This window comes from Pongo abelii, chromosome 1, assembly GCF_028885655.2.
Source record: "Pongo abelii isolate AG06213 chromosome 1, NHGRI_mPonAbe1-v2.0_pri, whole genome shotgun sequence".
Lineage (NCBI taxonomy): Eukaryota > Metazoa > Chordata > Mammalia > Primates > Hominidae > Pongo > Pongo abelii.
The window spans coordinates 221,113,454-221,134,075 of record NC_071985.2 but is presented as its reverse complement, the minus strand read 5'-3'; positions in this window follow the sequence as shown (position 1 = coordinate 221,134,075).

The following is a 20,622-nucleotide window of genomic DNA, read 5'->3' as shown; positions in this document are numbered from 1 at the left end:
AGCTGTAACAACAGGCATGCACCATCATGCCTGGCTTATTTTTGTATTTTTAGTGAAGACCAGGTTTCACCATATTGCCCAGACTTGTCTTGAACTTCTGGGCTCAAGCGATCCACCTGCCTCAGCCTCCCAAATTGCTGGGAGTGAGCCCTTATAGGCCTGAGCCACCCCACCCAGCCTTGAGTTTATTTATTTATTTATTTTGGAGATGGAGTCTCACTCTGTCACCCAGGCTGGAGTGCAGTGGTACGATCTCGGTTCACTGCAACCTCTGCCTCCAGGGTTCAAGCAATTCTCCTGTCTCAGCCTCCAGAGTAGCTGGGATTATAGGCATGCACCACCACACCTGGCTAATTTTTGTATTGGTATTACTGTTTTTTAGTAGAAACAGGGTTTTGTCATTTTAGCCAGGCTGATCTCAAACCCCTGACCTCGAGCCACCCGCCTCAGCTTCCCAAAATGCTAAGACTACAGACGTGAGCCACCACGCCCAGCCTATTTTTTTCTTTATAGCAGTTTTAGATTCACAGAAAAACTAATCAGAAATTCCAGAGTACTCATCTGCCTCCTTCCTCCTTCAATACACAGCACCCCCACAGGATCAACACCCACACCAACACAGAGAATTTGTCACAATCAATGAGCCACATGGACACATCATTATCCGCCAATGCCCATAGTTCACATGAGGGATCATTGCTGTTTTTGTACATTCTATGGATTTTAACAAACGGATAATGACATGTATCCCCCATTAGAGCATCATGGAGAGTAGTTTTGTTTCCCTAAAAGTCGTCTGTCCTCTTCCCATTCATCCCATTGTACTCCCAACCCCTCGCAACCACTGGGCTTTCTACTGTCTCCATAGAAAAAGGCAAAAGCTTTTTCCGGAATGTCTAACAGGATGAGTCTTTTCACATTGCCTTCTTTCACTTGTACAATAACGTGCATTTAGGAATCTTTCATGTCTTTTTATGGCTTCATAACAGTTCACTGACTGGATGGATCAGTTTGTTTATCCAGTCACTGACTGAAGGGCAACTTGCTAGCTTCCAAGTTTTGGCGATTATGAATAAGCTGCTATAAACATCGAGGTGTGGGTTTACTCATTTCATTAAATATCCAGGAGCACGATTACAGAATTCTAGGGGTACGGTATGGTTTACAAGGATTTCTTCTTCCCTGACAATCTCACTTGTTCGATATTGCTGCTAAAGACCAGGAACTTTGTCTCAATCATCCTGTGTTCCCACTGCTGAGCCTGGAATGTGGCACTTGATAGCAAATGCTGTTGACCAGATGATGCATGGAAATGTTTATCATCGGTATACTCACTAAATTGCTACCTTGGGGACATCAACATTAGCTCGCTACCAATAATAGAAATACATTGGATTATGAAAAAAAATGGCCCCTGTGATACTGTGGATACTCCATGTGTATCATGAAAGTCCAGCAATTGACCGGGCACAGTGGCTCACATCTGTAATCCCAGCACTTCCAGAGACTGAGGTGGGTGGATCACCTCAGTCAGAAGTTCGAGACCAGTCTGGCCAACAGGATGAAACCCTGTCTCTATTAAAAATACAAAAATTAACTAGGGGATTGAGCCAAGATGGCCGAATAGGAACAGCTCCAGTCTACAGCTCCCAGCATGAGCGGCGCAGAAGATGGGTGATTTCTGCATTTCCAACTGAGGTACCAGGTTCATCTCACTGGGGAGTGACAGAAAGTGGGTGCAGGACAGTGGGTGCAGTGCACCGAGCGTGAGCCAAAGCAGGGCGAGGCATTGCCTCACCTGGGAAGTGCAAGGGGTCAGGGAATTCCCTTTCCTAGTCAAAGAAAGGGGTGACACACGGCACCTGGAAAATTGGGTCACTCCCACCCTAACACTGCACTTTTCCAATGGTCTTAGCAAATGGCACACCTTGAGATTATATCCCGTGCCTGGCTCAGAGGGTCCTATGCCCACGGAGCCGCTCTCCTTGCTAGCACAGCAGTCTGAGATCAAACTGCAAGGCGGCAGCAAGGCTTGGGGGAGGGGTGCCCACCATTGCAGAGGCTTGAGTAGGTAAACAAAGCAGCCAGGAACCTGGAAATGGGTGGAGCCCACTGCAGCTCGAGGAGGCCTACCTGCCTCTGTAAACTCCACTTCTGGGGGCAGGGCATTGCCAAACAAAATGCAGCAGAATCCTCTGCAGACTTAAATGTCCCCGTCTGACAGCTTTGAAGAGAGTAGTGGTTCTCCCAGCATGCAGCTGGAGATCTGAGAACGGACAGACTGCCTCGTCAAGTGGGTCCCTGACCCCCAAGTAGCCTAACTGGGAGGCATCCCCCAGTAGGGGCAGACTGACACCTCACATGACCAGGTCCTCCTCTGAGACAAAACTTCCAGAGGAACGATCAGGCAGCAACATTTGCTGTTCACCAATATCCGCTGCTCTGCAGCCTCCGCTGTTGATACCCAGGCAAACAGGGTCTGGAGTGGACCTCCAGGGAACTCCAACAGACCTGCAGCTGAGGGTCCTGACTGTTGGAAGGAAAACTAACAAACAGAAAGGACATCCACACCAAAACCCCATCTGTACGTCAGCATCATCAGAGACCAAAAGTAGATAAAACCACAAAGATGGGGAAAAAACAGAGCAGAAAAATGGGAAACTCTAAAAATCAGAGTGCCTCTCCTCCTCCAAAAGAACACAGCTCCTCACCAGCAATGGAACAAAGCTGGATGGAGAATGACTTTGATGAGTTGAGAGAAGAAGGCTTCAGACGGTCAAACTACTCTGAGCTAAAGGAGGAAGTTCGAACCCATGGCAAAGAAGTCAAAAACCTTGAAAAAAATTAGACGAACGGCTAACTAGAATAACCAACGCAGAGAAGTCCTTAAAGGACCTGATGGAGCTGAAAACCACGGCATGAGAACTACGTGACAAATGCACAAGCCTCAGTAGCCGATTTGATCAACTGGAAGAAAGGGTATCAGTGATGGAAGATCGAATGAATGAAATGAAGTGAGAAGAGACGTTTAGAGAAAAAAGAATAAAAAGAAATGAACAAAGCCTCCAAGAAATATGGGACTATGTGAAAAGAACAAATCTACATCTGATTGGTGTACCTGAAAGTGACGGGGAGAATGGAACCAAGCTGGAAAACACTCTGCAGGATATTATCCAGGAGAACTTCCCCAATCCAGCAAGGCAGGCCAATGTTCAAATTCAGGAAATACAGAGAATGCCACAAGGATAGTCCTTGAGAAGAGCAACTCCAAGACACATAATTGTCAGATTCACCAAAGTTGAAATGAAGGAAAAAATGTTAAGGGCAGCCAGAGAGAAAGGTCGGGTTACCCATAAAGGGAAGCCCATCAGACTAACAGCTGATCTCTCCGCAGAAACTCTACAAGCCAGAAGAGAGTGGGGGCCAATATTCAACATTCTTAAAGAAAAGAATTTTCAACCCAGAATTTCATATCCAGCCAAACTAAGCTTCATAAATGAAGGAGAAATAGATTCCTTTACAGACAAGCAAATGTTGAGAGATTTTGTCACCACTAGGCCTGCCTTTCAAGAGCTCCTGAAGGAATCACTAAACATGGAAAGGAAAAACCGGTACCAGCCACTGCAAAAATATGCCAAATTCCTAGAAACATGCAGTTTCTAGGAAGAAACTGCATCAGCTAATGGGCAAAATAACCAGCTAGTGTCATAATGACAGAATCAAATTCACACATAACAATATTAACCTTAAATGTAAATGGGCTAAATGCTCCAATTAAAAGACACAGACTGGCAAATTGGATAAAGAATCAAGACCCATCAGTGTGCTGTACTCAGGAAACCCATCTCAGGTGCACAGACACATATAGGCTCAAAATAAAGGGATGGAGGAAGGTCTACCAAGGAAGTGGAAAGCAAAAAAAAGGCTGGGGTTGCAATCCTAGTCTCTGATAAAACAGACTTTAAGCCAACAAAGATCAAAAGAGACAAAGAAGGCCATTACATAATGGTAAAGGGATCAATTCAACAAGAAGAGCTAACTATCCTAAATATATATGCACCCACTACAGGAGCACCCAGATTCATAAAGCAAGTCCTGAGAGACCTACAAAGAGACTTAAACTCCCACACAATAATAATGACAGACTTCAACACCCCACTGTTGACATTAGACAGATCAATGAGACAGAAAGTTAACAAGGATATCCAGGAATTGAACTCAGCCCTGCACCAAGCGTACCTAATAGATATCTGCAGAAGTCTCCACCCAAAGTCAACAGAATATACATTCTTCTCAGCACCACACCACACTTATTCCAAAAATTACCACATAGTTGGAAGTAAAGCACTCAGCAAATGTAAAAGAACAGAAATTATAACAAACTGTCTCTCAGACCACAGTGCAATCAAACTAGAACTCAGGATTAAGAAACTCACTCAGTGTGTGATGTTCCCTTTCCTGTGTCCATGTGTTCTCATTGTTCAATTCCCACGTATGAGTGAGAACATGTGGTGTTTGGTTTATTGTCCTTGTGATAGTTTGCTGAGAATGATGGTTTCCAGCTTCATCCATGTCCCTACAAAGGACATGAACTCATCATTTTTTGTGGCTGCATGGGATAGCATTAGGAGATATACCTAATGCTAAATGATGAGTTACTGGGTGCAAAAGAAACTACCATCAGAGTGAACAAGCAACCTACAGAATGGGAGAAAATTTTTGCAATCTACTCATCTGACAAAGGGCTAATACCTAAAATCTATAATCAACTCCAACAAATTTACAAGAAAAAAACAAACAACCCCATGCAAAAGCAGGTGAAGGATATGAACAGATACTTCTCAAAAGAAGACATTTATGCAGCCAAAAGACACATGAAAAAATGCTCATCATCACATGAAAAAATGCTCATCATCACTGGCCATCAGAGAAATGCAAATCAAAACCACAATGAGATACCATCTCACACCAGTTAGAATGGCGATCATTAAAAAGTCAGGAAACAACGGGTGCTGGCGAGGATGTGGAGAAATAGGAACACTTTTACACTGTTGGTGGGACTGTAAACTAGTTCAACCATTGTGGAAGTCAGTGTGGCAATTCCTCAGGGATCTAGAAGTAGAAATACCATTTGACCCAGCCATCCCGTTACTCGGTATACACCCAAAGGATTATAAATCATGCTACTATAAAGACACATGCACATGTATGTTTATTGTGGCACTATTCACGATAGCAAAGACTTAGAACCAACCCAAATGTCCAACAATGATAGACTGGATTAAGAAAATGTGGCACATATACACCATGGAATACTATGCAGCCATAAAAAAGGATGAGTTCATGTCCTTTGTAGGGACATGGATGAAGCTGGAAACCATCATTCTCAGCAAGGTATCGCAAGGACAAAAAACCGAACACCACATGTTCTCACTCATAGGTGGGAATTGAAGAATGAGAACACATGGACACAGGAAAGGGAACATCACACACAGTGGCCTGTTGTGAGGTGGGGGGATGGGGGAGGGATAGCATTTGGAGATATATCTAATGTTAAATGACGAGTTACTGGGTGCAGCACACCAACATGGCACATGTATACATATGTAACTAACCTGCACATTGTGCACATGTACCCTAAAACTTAAAGTACAATAAAAAAATTAACGAGGCATGGTGGCATGCACCTGTAGTCCCAGCTACTGGGGAGGCTGAGGGAGGAAAATTGCTTGAACCCAGGTGGTGGAGGTTGCAGTGATTGAACATCATGCCACTGCACTCCAGCCTGGGCAAAAGAGTGAGATGCCATAACAGAAAGAAAGAAAAAAAAAAAAAAAGAGAAAAGAAAACAAAACAAAAGAAAGTCCAGCATGGTAAGAGGTACATAGAGGTACATGTGGGTGAGTTTCATTTGTTTTTCATCCTTATTCCCTTCTCTGGACAGAATTCTCAATGCAAAACATTCCAAAAACACAGAGCAAACATCTTGTATAATGTTCCCCTTATCTGTGACTTCTCTTCACAATGTGTGTGCTAGTGTCTTCCAGACTTTTTTGTATGATGTGCTATATAGAAGATCAGATCGAACGGGCACATTCCCAATCCTAATAAGTGGTGACTTGCCAGATCTGGACTCACTTTGCAGGGTGCTGGGACCTCTGCGGGAATCAAGCAGTAGCTCCAGGACACAGGGCTTTAGGTCTCTTCTGTGCATCTTCAGGAGCTTTTATTGACCTTTCTCACCACGACCCCCTTCTCAATTACCAACTTCCAATCTGAAAATGACATCCAGCTAGATCCTGAACTTCCATCCAGTTAACCCTGATTGAGTTCTCAACTTTCTTCTTATTAAGTGATTAAATTTGATATAGATTCATAAAAGTGAAAGAATTAATAATAGGGTGAAGGTCTAAAACTCATTTATTCACTTATTCCATAAACACTGGTAAAGTCACTATGTGACTTTCATAGTGATACAGGGAAAGGTTTAATCAGTTTCTGACACTAGAAAAATGTATATATATATGGTATCTTTGTTAGAGAACCTTTGGCCACATCAAAAGCATCAAAATGTTTCAGAGTTGAAACAACTTTAAGAAGACAGTGATGTCATCCCTAAAAGACACAATAAAAATCTCGGTGTATCCACTGGTCACCTGGGTTTTGTGCTACCTAACATGGTAGATCATATGCCCATTCAGGTGGAAGACAGGAACTACTGAGGGTGTAATTTATCTCGAGGTTAAGGTCAAGGATTCACTGAAAGAAATCAGGCCTACCTTACAAAGTGAGGTGGGGCCTGGGCCGGACAGGACTGAGTGTTTTAATGGGACCCTGGGAGGGAAGCAAGACAACATAAAACATGGCAGGTATTTTGTGGGCACTTAGACAAGAGGATTGAAAGGCTTCCTTCTAGATTGAGTTTAAAAATTAAAAAAAACATAATTACAGAAGAGATAATGCAGACTCTTAAAGCATCACAGGGTCTTTGAGGGCAGAGAGGGCAGATACATTCTTGGCTCCTACTGGAAGGTGAAGCATCATTACTCACAAACGTGATGGGCTTCCCTCAGAATACCAGCTTGGGAAGAGTGAATCTGAGTGGGTGAGCTGGGGCAGAGCCCAGAGAGGAGGAGTATGATCAGACCTAAAGAGGGAGAGTTTTCAATCTGGAAGCATGAAGAGTGGAAGCTGTATATCTGCAGAATTCAGGAGAGAAATGGACCCCTTGGGGGAATCCTGCACCATCCTCAGGACCCCAGCGAGAATCCTGCAGTTTGGGGGGTCTTTCTACCGTGTTCCTGTTGCCTGTGCTTCTGAAGGTGCTCCTCTGCTGTCCAGGTCAGAGCAGCCTTTAGAGTCCGTCTGAAGGGACGGCCTGACCTCAATTCTGCTCACTGAATTTCTACTGGGATTCTAAAGCTTCTCCAAGCTTTTCATCGGGGTCTCTAAAATATTTCTGAACTTCCGTTTTCCTCCCCCAGCCTGAGCTGTCAGAGAAGCTGAGTCCTCTGCTTCCTGGAAATGTTAGCCGATCTCTCCTGCACCCAGGAGTATGGCCACAAACGATGCTAAGACACACTCTCCCTGGAATTAGCAGCGACTAATAAATTCTCCCCAAATGGTACTGAGCTATTTTGGTGCCCTCAGCAAGGCATAAAGCAGGGAGCTCCTCAACTGCTGCTCTGGACCTAAAGAGGCACCCGGGACAAATGGAGGGGAACCTTGTCTACCTTGCACAGGAAGAGCTGATTCCTCCGGTTCTCCTAGAAGTGCCAGGCTGTTGGCAGAGCCTGGGACAGGTCCCAGTGTGGGGGCCATCCCTTCCCAGGCTCCGCTGGCTCAGCCTTAGAGCTGATGAGGCTGCACCTGGAATGCAGTGAGTCTGTTTCTGAGTCAGCGCTTTTCCTGTGGTATTTGTCCTCTGTGCATTTCTAACAGTCAAAAATCTCTGGTCAGGCCCTGCTGGCCTCCTCTAGTCCTCAAGAGGGTTTCATTCCAGATCACATTTATAACTATCTTCCCCAAGACCAGGGGCTGCCCCTCTTTTCTCCTCCAATAAAGATATGAGGAGAAGGTCACTCTGAGAGCAGACAGTGGATGTTGAGGGAGGTGCCTGTAGCAGCCTGGGGTCGGGGAGATCTGGGAACTCACTGCCGCCAGATTGAGCCAGGGGGACTCCAGAAAGGGAGTGGCCCAGAGGAGCTGATGGGGGCCAGAGTAAATGGGGAGGAGAGAGATGGCAGCAGCGTTGGGGACCGGGTTCTCTGGCTTTCACAGAGCTATATCCCTGATAAAATGGTGACTTGGATCTGAGACCCTGCAAGGACTGGGGCCTGGATGTGGGGCTGTGAGTTTCCAAGGCCATTTGATTTTGCCATGGTCTACATGAGGTTCCATCGGCTGCCCCACCCAACCCCAGGGGCAGAAAGTCACTCTAGCAAGGAGACCTGGGGAGAGAGGGTCAGTGGTAAGCATCCACCCTGGATGCAAAGACAAGGGACAGGTCAGAGGGAGGAAGCCTTAGCATGAGGCCAGGGCAAGGGAGGCACTTTGGATATGGTGCTGTTCTGTTTCTGCATTTGTCACAGCCTCACAGGACTGTGAGGATTGAACTTTGCAGGAGGGAATGAGGGAGAATGGGGTCTGGACTGAAGTCTCCGTCATCCAAGTGACCCCCATCTATTCCTGCAAGCCAGATGAAGGCCTTGCTAGATGTAAGTCAAACCGGGGCCTATCAGGCTAACCGGCACTTTCTGGTGGATCCGGAAGAAGCACGGTGATCCTCAGTTGAAAAAGTCTCGCATTGTCCAGGGCTGAAGATTGTCAGGTGGCGCTGAAGGGGGAGACTCTGGGGAAAAACCACAGAGAAGATTTTGGTACATTTCACAGTCTCAACGCCCAGTGCCTCCCCTTCCTATTAGTCAGGCGTGGTGGCAGGATAATCACTTGAACCCGGGAAGTGGAGGTTGTGGGGAGCTGAGCTAGTGCCATTGCACTCCAGGCTGGGTGGGCAACAAGAGCGAAACTCTACCTCAAGAAACAACAACAACAAAACTTCCACTGAGTGCCAGGGATGTGCTGCCTGCTATTCTGGGTGCTGCTGAGAAACATAAACAAGAAGCAAGGCAGCTGGAAAATGAGCTCAGCAGAATATACCTGGCTTGGAACTGCCATGCAGATCAGAAAAAAAATGCCTGTGCAGGATACAACACGAAGAGCCATCATTTCTTTTCTTTTCTTTTTTTTTTTTTCTTGTTTCTTCTTCTTTTTAAAGACAGGGCCGCACTCTGCTCCTAAGACTGTTGTGCAGTGGTGTAATCTCAGCTCACTGCAGGCTCGGCCTCTCAGGCTGAAGCAATCCTCCCATGTCGGCCTCTCAATTTGCTGGAAATACAGGTGTGTGCCACCATGCCTGGCTCATTTTGTTTATCTTTTGTAGAGACGAGGTCTCACTGTTGCCCAGGCTGGTCTTGAACTCCTGTACTCAAGTCATCCTCCCAATTTGGGCTCCCAAAGTGCTGAGATTACAGGTGGGAGCCCCATGTCCTACAAAGCTATCTACATAATCCATGTGGAAAATGATGGTTATCCCAAATCCTTTCATCACTTTTTGTCACAACATTCACTACTCTCCCACTGCCAATTAGAAATGTGCAGGAGAATGAAAGAAAAAAGTTAATATTGTCCAGGTGCAGTGGCTCAGCCCATAATCCCAGCACTTGGGAGGCCAAGGAGGGCAGATCACCTGATGTCAGGAATTCATACCAGCCTGGCCAACATAGTGAAACCCCATCTCTACAAAAGTAGAAAAATTAGGTTGGCATGGTGGCGAGCGGCTGTAATCCCAGCTACTCAGCAGGCTGAGGTAGAAGAATCGCTTAAACCAGGGAGCCGGAGGTGGCAGTCAGCCGAGATTGTGCCTCTGCACTCCAGCCTGGGTGACACAATCAGTCTCCATCTCAAAATAAAACAAAGAAAGTTAATATATATTAAGTGCACCGTAATTCAAAACACTAAGAACTCAAGCTCTTTATTTCCTTGGAAAAACTCACCAAGACGGGTTAAAATGGTGACGGCCTTCCCCACAGCACAGCACAGAGGAGGCAGCCAGCATCTTCCAGGCCTTGGGGCACTGTCCTGCTTCTTTCTAAGTGGGGATCCCCTCCCTACACACTCTCCTTTGTGCTCCTCAGGCCATGAATATCTCTGAGGCCCGTGAGTGTGAGGTCTCTTGCTGGTGGCGTTCCTTCCTGTTTCTTGGGACTTTCTTTTTTGGTGGGTCTCTGGGCATAAGGAATGTGAGCCTGGGAAGAACAGGCTGGACTCTGCATCAGGACACAGAGGCCCTGGAGGGGGAGACAGTGGAGCAAGCAGGGGCTGAATTTACCTGCTTTTTACTCAAAGGAAGCCCCTCACCACTGTCTTCCCTGCCACAGCAGCTCCAATAAAAAGAAAAAAGGTGCTAACTCAGCACATTCCCTGGAAGAGCAAGAAGAAAACATCCCTCTTGGTATTTGTATAAGTATTAGGACTAGTGTTAGCTGGTTTCTCTCTTCTTTTGACATAATAACTCAAGGTACCCTGGGGATCTCGAGTGCATGGACCAGCGAGCCTCAAGGAATTTGTTCTTTGGATATGAACCCATGGGAAGTGGGTGTGTATTCTGTGGCCAAAGTCACTGGCCTCTTTTATTAGAGACAGAAGTGCCCAGGAACTACCCCAGGCCTGTACTTCCAGGGACAGCTCTCTCTCTTTCCATGTGCATGCCTGAGAGGGTTCTGGGTCTTCACCCATCACCATTGGCTCTTCTAGAGATGATGCATCTACTGTACACTTTCAGGGGACCCGGTGAAGAAAGAAATCCAAGAACCCACGTGAGGCCACATAGAGTGAGGCTGCCTCCAGACAGGCACAGGAACCCCGAGCCTCTTAGCCACTGCCAGAGCCTGAGACTGGGGCACTCACATGGAGACAAATGCATGGGACTTTAGAAGAAGTAGGGTTGGAGGGAGCAGAGGAGGGCATGGATGGAACGCAGGGGTCCCTGGAAGCTTCAGGGCCAGAGGCACTTGGGAGTGGGGAAGGCATCATCAACAGAAAGGTCAGGGCTCCTTCCATGCCCTGAGGTCACAGTGGGTGTCCCTCTCTCCCAGTTCCTCCCTGGGCTCTTGTGTCTGGAGTCAGGGCTGGCTCAGCTGGGGTTCTTTGGTGAGTGGGAAGGACGTAAGGCACTTGGGGTCTCAAGTGCAACTTTGAAAATGATCCTCAAATGAGAGTTTTCACACAGTGGCCTCCTGTCCACAGGTCCCGTGTCTTCTTGCTGAACTCCTGGGGGATTTGCCCAGACAGGGACATGAGGTATTTCACATTTATCTGCCAAGTGCAAAACTATCTTAATCTATATGAGGCCAGCTCCATCCTGGAAGGTTGTGACTTTCTAAGTTCTCACACCACACACACATATATGTACATACCATGAAGTCATTGCAGAGATGTCCTCTGGGCCTGGGGTTCTCTCACAGAACCCATTTGATAAAAGCCTCCCTTCTACTCACCTGGGGCCTAGAGACATCAGCCGCACCCTGCCCCATTCACCCAGCATTTTTTCTAGAGTGGAAACCAACTCAGAATGTACATAAATGAACACAGCCTCTAACTCATGGACTTAGGGGGAACAGAGAAAATGAGAAGACCAGGGTTGAAAGTGGCATGTCATGAAGTGGCACAGGCAGATGAGGCTGCAGAGGTGCAGCCAGTGGCAGGGGTGGCCCAGGAGTCATTGGCAGTTTTGGACTAGTGTGGTGAGGCCACCTGAGGCCTGTTTTCCAGTTCCCCATTATGGCCAGGAGGACTCTGATCCCTGAGAGAGGTAACCAGGAGGCAGGGGCAACCATAAGGTGTCCACTGCAATGCCCAGGCAGGAGGTCTTGGCATCACCTGGAGTGGCTGCAGACAGCCTGGAGACATCCTAGAGGTAGCGTCAATGTGACTTGCTCTTATGGTTTCTGGAGTGGATGTGAGGCCTGAGGAAAAGCGATGGGTTGACGGCACCTCCTAGAGCTTGGTCTTGACTCAGTGAAGTTGGGAAGAGTAAGTGAAGAGCCAGCATGAAGACAACGACTCAAGGTCTTTGTAGGACATTTTAAATTCAAGGCATTTATGTTATTGAGAGAAAACAACCCAAGAACAATATAACACTCATGAAATAACCCTGTTCAATAAAATTGTAAAGGTGTATACAATTTATTCATTATTAGGACTCACATGAGAGCTGTTCCCAGATGTTTCCCATGGACTATATATCCTGCTGGTGTAGGTGGGAGTGAGGTGAGAGCCAGGATTCCAATCCCAGCAGTTTTCAAATCCCAGACCTTCAACTATGGTCAACCTCAGATCTGGAAGAGAAAAGAGGTGCAGTTTCTTTTCTAATTCCATCAGGATCATTCTGGGTCTGGCCACAGGGCATGCTGCACTGTTCTCCCATCTCAGAGGAGAGGGTGGGATCCCAAAAGCCAAATGTGTCCAGATATGTTTTGGCATAATGTTTTAAAAAATAGAGTTTCAGTTAAAAAGGAGGAGTAAGTTGTATATCTATAGCACAGTAAGGTGACTCTAGTTAGTAATAATATATTGTCTAATTGAAAATACTGAGACAGTAAATTTTAAACGTCTCCCATAAAAAAAGGAAAAATATGAAGTGGTAGGAATGCCAATTAGCTTGATTTCACTATTCCACATTGTAGGGTATGAATACATCAAAACATCATACTGTACCCCATGAAAGGATACAATTTTTATTAATAAAATGTTTATAAAGGAGAAGAAAAAAACTTTATGGGCATGACATAGGAATAGCAGTGATTGGTCTCAGGAAGACAGAAAACCGCAAACAAAGATAAAATAAGAACTCACCAATAGAATACAAGGTAAAACAAAACTCAATATAAGAGCCAGAAAATGGCAAAAGTCCCAGTCAGAGTGACTTGTCCAAGATTCTTCCAAAGAAACCCAGAGAAGGAAGAAAGGGATGGCAATTTCCAGTCTCTGAAATCCTCTCCTTTCCTGGAATATCTAATGACTCTTCTACCTGCTGATTAAAGAAACACCCCTGTCAATAATAGACAGATCGACGAGACAGAAAATTAACAACGTTATTTGGGACTTTAATGCAGCTCTGGACCAAACAGACCTAACAGACATCTACAGAACTCTCCACCCCAAATCAACAGAATATACATTTTTTCTCAGCACCACATCACACTTATTCTAAAATTGACCACATAATTGGAAGTAAAACACTCCTCAGCAAATGTGAAAGAATGGAAATCATAACAAATGGTATCTCAGACCAAAGTGCAATCAAATTAGTACTCAGGATTAAGAAACCTACTCAAAACTGCACAACTACATGAAAACTGAACAGCCTGATTCTGAATGACAACTGGGCAAATAACAAAATTAAGGCAGAAATAAATAAGTTCTTTGAAAACAATGAGAACAAAGACACAATGTACCAGAATCTCTGGGACACTGCTAAAGCTGTGTTTAGAGGGAAATTTATAGCACTAAATGCCCACAGGAGAAAGGGAGAAAGACCTAAAATTGACACCCTAACATTGCAATTAAAAGAACTAGAGAAGCAAGAGCAAACAAATTCAGAAGCTAGCAGAAGACAAGAAATAACTAAGATCAGAGCACAACTGAAAGAGATAGAGACACGAAAAACCCTTCAAAAAATCAATGAATCCAGAAGCTGGTTTTGAGGAAAAGATCAACAAAATAGACCACTAGCCAGATCAATTAAGAAGAAAAGAGAGAAGAATCAAATAGACACAATAAAAAATGGTAAAGAGGATATCACCACTGATCCCAGAGAAATACAAACTACCATCTGAGACTCTATAAACACCTCTATGCAAATAAGTTAGAAAATCTAGAAGAAATGGATAAATTCCTGGACACATAGACCCTCCCAAGACTAAAACAGGAAGAAGTCAAATACCTGACTAGACCAATAACAAGTTCTGAAATTGAGGCAATAATTAATAGCCTACCAACAAAACAAAGTCCAGGGCCAGAAGAATTCACAGCCGAATTCTCCCATTCCTTTGAAACTATCCCAAACAATAGAAAAAGAGGGTCTCCTCCCTAACTCATTTTTATGAGGCCAGCATCATCCTGATGCCAAAACCTGGGAGAGACACAACAAAAAAAAGGAAATTTTCGGACAATATCCCAGATGAACATCAATGCAAAAATCCTCAATAAAATTCTGGCAAAGTGAATCCAGCAGTACATCAAAAAGCTTATCCACCATGGTCAACTTGGCTTCATCCCTGGCATGCAAGGATGTTTCCACTTACACAAATCAATAAACGTAATCCATCACATAAACAGAACCAATGACAGAAAACACATGATTATTTCAATATGTGCAGAAAAGGCCTTCGATAAAATTCAACACCCTTTCAGGCTAAAAACTAGATAAACTAGGTATTGATGGAATGTATCTGAAAATAATAAGAGCCATTTATGACAAAGCCACAGCTAATATCATACTGAATGGGCAAAAGCTAGACGCATTCCCTTTGAAAACCAGCACAATGCATGGATGCCCTCTCTCACCACTCCTATTCAACATAGTATTGGAAGTTCTGGCCAGGGCAATCAGGCAAGAGAAAGAAATAAAGAGTATTCAAATAGGAAGTGAGGAAGTCAAATTGTCTCTGTTTGCAGATGACATGATTGTATATTTAGAAAACCCGATCGTCTCAGCCCAAAATCTCCTAAAACTGATAAGCAATTTCAATAAAGTCTCAGGATGCAAAAATCAATGTGCAAATATCACAAGCATTCCTATACATCAACAATAGACAAACGGAGAGCCAATCATGAGTGAACTCCCATTCACAATTGCTAAAATAAAATAAAATAAAATAAAATACCTAGGAATACAACTTACAAGGGATGTGAAGGACCTCTTCAAGGAGAACTACAAACCACTGCTTAAGGAAATAAGAGAGGACATAAACAAATGGAAAAACATTCCATGCTCATTGGTCTGAAGAATCAATATCATGAAAATGGCCATACTGCCCAAAGTAATTTATAGATTCAATGCTGTCCCCATGAAGCTGTAATTGAGTTTCTTCACAGAATTAGAAAAAACTACTTTAAAGTTCATATGGAAGCAAAAAAGAACCCGAATACACAACACAATCCTAAGCAAAAAGAACAAAGCTGGAGGCATCACGCTACCTGACTTCAAACTATACGACAAGGCTACAGTAACCAAAACAACAAGGTACAGTTATCAAAACAGATATGTAGACCAATGGAACAGAACAGAGGCCTCAGAAATAATGCCACACATCTACAACCTGTTTTGACAAACCTGACAAAAACAACCAATGGGGAAAGGATTCCCTATTTAATAAATGGTGTTGGGAAAACTGGATAGCCATATGCAGGAAACTGAAACTGAACCCCTACCTTTCACCTTCTACAAAAATTAACTCAAGATGGATTAAAGACTTAAATGTAAGATGTAAAGCCATAAAAACCCTAGAAGCAAATGTAGGCAATACCATTCAGGACATAGGCATGGGCAAAGACTTCATGGCTGAAACACCAAAACCAATGGCAACAAAAGCCAAAATTGACAAATGGGATCTAACTAAAATAAAGAGCTTTTGCACAGCAAAAGAAACTATCATCAGAGTCAACAGGCAACTTATAGAATGGGAAAAAATTTTTGCAATCTATCCATCAGACAAATGGCTAATATCCAGAATCTACAAGAAACTTAAACAAATTTACAAGGAAAAAACAAACAACCCCGTCAAAAAGTGGGTGATGGACACTAACAGACAATTCTCAAAAAAAAAAAAAAAACTTTTATCCGGCCAACAAACATGAAAAAATGCTCATCATCACTGGTCATTTGATTTGCATTTCTCTAATGCAAATCAAAACCACAGTGAGATACCATCTCATGCCAGTTAGAATGGTGATCATTAAAAAGTCAGGAAACAACATATGCTAGAAAGGATGTGGAGAAATAGGAACGCTTTGACACTGTTGATGGGGGTGTAAATTAGTTCAACCATTGTGGAAGACAGTGTGGCAATTCCTCAAGGATCTAGAACCAGAAATACCATTTGATCCAGCAATCCCATTACTGGGTATATATCCAAAGGATTAGAAATCATTCTACTATAAAGACATATGCACACGTATGTTTATTGCAGCACTATTCACAACAGCAAAGACTTGGAACCAACCCAAATGCCCATCAATGATAGACTGGATAAAGAAAATGTGGCACATATACATCATGGAATACTATGCAGCCATAAGAAAAGAAGTTCATTTCCTTTGCAGGGACATGGATGAAGCTAGAAACCATCATTCTCAGCAAACTAACACAGGAACAGTAAACCAAAACACCTCATGTTCTCACTCATAAGTGGGAGTTGAACAATGAGAACTCATGGACACAGGTAGGGGAACATCACACATCAGGGCCTCTTGGGGTGTGGAGAGCTAGGAGAGGGATAGCATTAGGAGAAATACCTAATGTAGATGACGGGTTGAAGGGTGCAGCAAACCACCATGGCATGTGTATACGTATGTAACAAAACTGCACATTCTGCACGTGTATCCCAGAACTTAAAGTGGAAAGAAAGAAAGAAACAAAGAAAGAAAAAGAAAGAAAGAGAAAGAAAGAAAGAAAGAAAGAAAGAAAGAAAGAGAAAGAAAGAAAGAAAAGAAAGAAAGAAAGAAGAAAAGAAAATACAAGACAGGGGAGAGGAGGGGAGGGGAAGCGAAGGGAAGAGAAGGGAAGGGAAGGGAAGGGAAGGGAAGGGAAGGGAAGGGAAGGGAAGGGAAGGGAAGGGAAGGGAAAAGAAAAAAGAAATACCCATAAAGTAGGAAAGCTGGCTGGTCACAGGAGAAGCATGAAAATATCAAGCAGTGATTTCATACAGCAGCAAGAAAAGAGCTTGTAATATTAGCTACAAGAATAAGGATAAGCCTTGAACAATAAGACCCAAACAAGCAGGATGGGGCTAAGCTGGCTGACACTGAATTGGTCACACATGGCACTGGGTTTGACCCTTGCCCTATCCCAGGCCTAATTATACGCTCATTATGACAGTAAATCACACACCAGCACCAGAACAGTTCTGAGTATGCCCACATTTAGTATAAAAATAGGTAACACCTAGCCAGGCCCAGTGGCTCATGCTTGTAATCCCAACACTTTGGGAGCCCAAGGCAGGTGGATCACCTGAGGTCGGGAGTTTGAGACCATCCTGACCAACATGGAGAAATCTCATCTCTACTAAAAATACAAAATTAGCCGAGTGTGGTGGCACATGTCTGTAATCCCAGCTACTCTAGAGGCTAAAGCAGGAGAATTGGTTGAACCCAGGATGCAGAGGTTGCAGTAAGCCAAGATCATTGCTCTCCGGCCTGGGCAACAAGAGTGAAACTCCATCTCAAAACATAAATAAATAAATAAATAATAGGTGACACCTCAGTTCTGAGAAAACTTCACCATTTTTTCTTAAAATCCTAATGATTATTTCAACCTCTCCTTAGAGATCCTATAAAATTAGAAACCCAAACTCCCTTGTACACAACTCACTCTTCTGAATAAGCCCTCTCTTGAGTATCTACCTTTGCTTTGCAATAGACACTTCTTACCTTTTGCTTCATTCTGCCTACTTCCTAAACTCTTTCTTGCACCGATGACAAGAATGTGGACACTGGTTGGTGACTGAGTCTCTGGGTACCTGGAGATGACCTAATCACTATGGCAACAGTCAGAGTCTAAAAATCACACAGGATATCACAATTCACTCTGGTTTTTCTTGGGGGAAAAATCCAGTAACTTTGGCCCCATATCCCCAAAGGGCATCACTCAGCACAAACTGAGAAGCAGCAATCCTACCGCTGGGTTGTAAGCACGTGGCTTTATTTCTGGGTTCTCTATTCTGTTCCATTGGTCTATGTCTTGACCTTCATACTGGCACCATGCAGTCTTGCTTACTATTGCCTTACTGTATAAATTGAAGTCAGGTAATGTGATGCCTCCATATTTGTTCATTTTGCTTAGGATTGCTTTGGCTCTTCAGCGTCTTTTTTGGCTCCATATGAATTTTAGGATTCTTTTAGTAATCCTGTGGAAATGATGTTTGTATTTTGGTGTATGCAATTTTTAGATTGATGTCTTTAGATTGATGTTTCATGTTTGCAATTTTTAGATTGCTTTGGGCAGTGTGGTCATTTTCACGATATTGTGTCTGTCAGTCCATCAGCATGGGATGTTTTTCTTCTATTTTGTCATCTATGATTTTTTTCAGCAGTGTCTTGTAGTTCTCCTTGTAGAGATCCTGTACCTAATGGTTAAGTGTATTCCTAGGTTGTTTTTGTTATTGTCAGTTTTTGTTGTTGTTGTTGTTTTGCAACTATTTTAAAGGGATGGAGTTCTTGATTTGATTCTTGGCTTGCTTGTTGTTGGTATAAAAGAGTGTTACTGATTTGTACATACAGATTTTGTACCTGAGACTTAAGTGAATTCATTTATCTCATCTATGAGTCTTTTGTTGGAATCTTTCAGGTTTTCTAAGCACATATGATCACATCATTGGCAAACACACGTAGTTTCACTTCCTTCTTTCCAATTTAAATGTCCTTTATTTCTTTTGCTTACCAGATTGCTCTGACAAAAACTTTCAGTCCTATGTTGATTACAAGTGGATAAAGTGAGCATTTTTGTCTTCTTGTAGTTCTTAGTGGGAATACTTTCAACATTTCTTCATTCAATATGATGTTGCATGTGGATTTGTCATTTTTGGCTTCTATTATTTTGATGTATGTTCTTTCTAGGCATAGTTTGTGTAAGTGTAGTCTATTATTTTACAAGCTTAGATTTGTATTCTGTTTTACCTGAGTGCATTCTGAGATTTGACATCTATTTTACCTGATATAAGTACAGATGCTCGTGCTGTTTTTTGGTTTCCAGTTGCATGGAATACCTTATTCCACCCCTTCATTTTCCATCTACATGTATGCTTATAGGTGAATTGAGTTTCTGGAAAACAGCATATAGTAGGGTCTTATTTTTTTACTCATTCAAAGACCCTGTGCCTTTCACTTGCAGAATTGAGATAAATTATATTCATTGTTTTTATTGATAAAGGCTTAGTACTCCCATTTCATTTCTTGTTTTTTGGTTGTTTAGAAACCTCTCTTCCATCCTTTTCTTATTGTCTTTCTTTGTGTTTAAGTAATTTCCTCTTCTGGAATCCTTGGAATGTGACTTTTCTGGCCAGAAACCTCTGTATCTGGGGGCACCTTTGCCAGAGTTTTGATGGGGTTCACTGGGTTCATTCTGCCCATGCAGCCTGGTAGACTACGCTTGGCTTATGTTTCAGGCCTGGAGCACATGCCTATTAAGGGTGGGTCAGGGCTGGAGTGGTGAGGGGTGTGTGAGTGAGCAGGCGGTCAGGCCATTTCGGACAGTCACTAGCTGCTGCTGCTGCAGCAGTGGGGCGGACAGCTCCAGGTGCCAGCATGGGTGCCAGATTTCTGCAAGGCTGCAAGTGAACCAGGCACAGCACAAGCATCTTCCATGGTTGTCACTGGAATACACAGTGACACCAACACTGAAAGCTTGGAAATGCCGGGAACTGCAGAACTCCCAAAAGGGAGTCACAGCCCTGGCTCAGGAAGCGCCCACATCTGGGCTCCTGGAAGAGTAGTAGCTCTTCTGTTTTTCTCTTCACCTACAACTTGGTGAGCAAGGGCTGTGTTTCAGCTTTGTTTGTGTTATTGCTCTTTTAGCCCCACCATTAGGCGGGTCCCAAGTTCTTGTCCTATGACCAGGAAGAATGAAATATGCAGACAAGTGGAGGGTGAGTGAGATAAACAGGAGCTTTATTGAGCAATAGAACAGCTCAGAGACCCACAGTGGGTAGCTTCTTTCTGCAGCCAGGGTGTCCTGATGAGTGTTCAGCTCTGAGCAGACAGGAGGCCCTGGGGTGGGTGACCCCTCCCTCCTGGCAGGTTATTCCATCATCACCACAGCTCTCAGTAGAGAGGAGGCCCTGGAGTGGGTTGCTGCTCTCTGCAGGAAAGTCATCTCATCATCTCTACAGCTCTCAGCAGAGAAAAGGACCCGGAGTGGGTTGCTTGTCTCTGCAGGAAAATCATCCCAATAGTGGGTAGTTCCTCTCTGCCACTGGTCTTCGTAATGTTCTCCCTGAGTCAGGGGTTTTTTTGGCATCAGACAGGAGAAAGTCTGTGCTGATTGGGTCATAGGTGGCCATGAGCAGGCACAGAAAAGGCAACACATGTTCCCACTCTGGTCCCTAGGACTGGTGGCGCAGCCCATGGGCTTCAGGCCCTCCTTGGTCAGAAGATGGAGCCTCACCAGTGATCCTCACCTTCCTGTCTAGGATTCTGTCTGCCTCCCACCACCAACCATGTTGCCCAGGTCACTCGTACCAAGGAGCATCCAAAGATGAGTGCTGATTTGTCCGCAACCCCCCTCAGCCTCCCTTCTACACTCATCAAGGCCCAAAGTCCAGAGGGTTCAAGACAGCAGTGGGA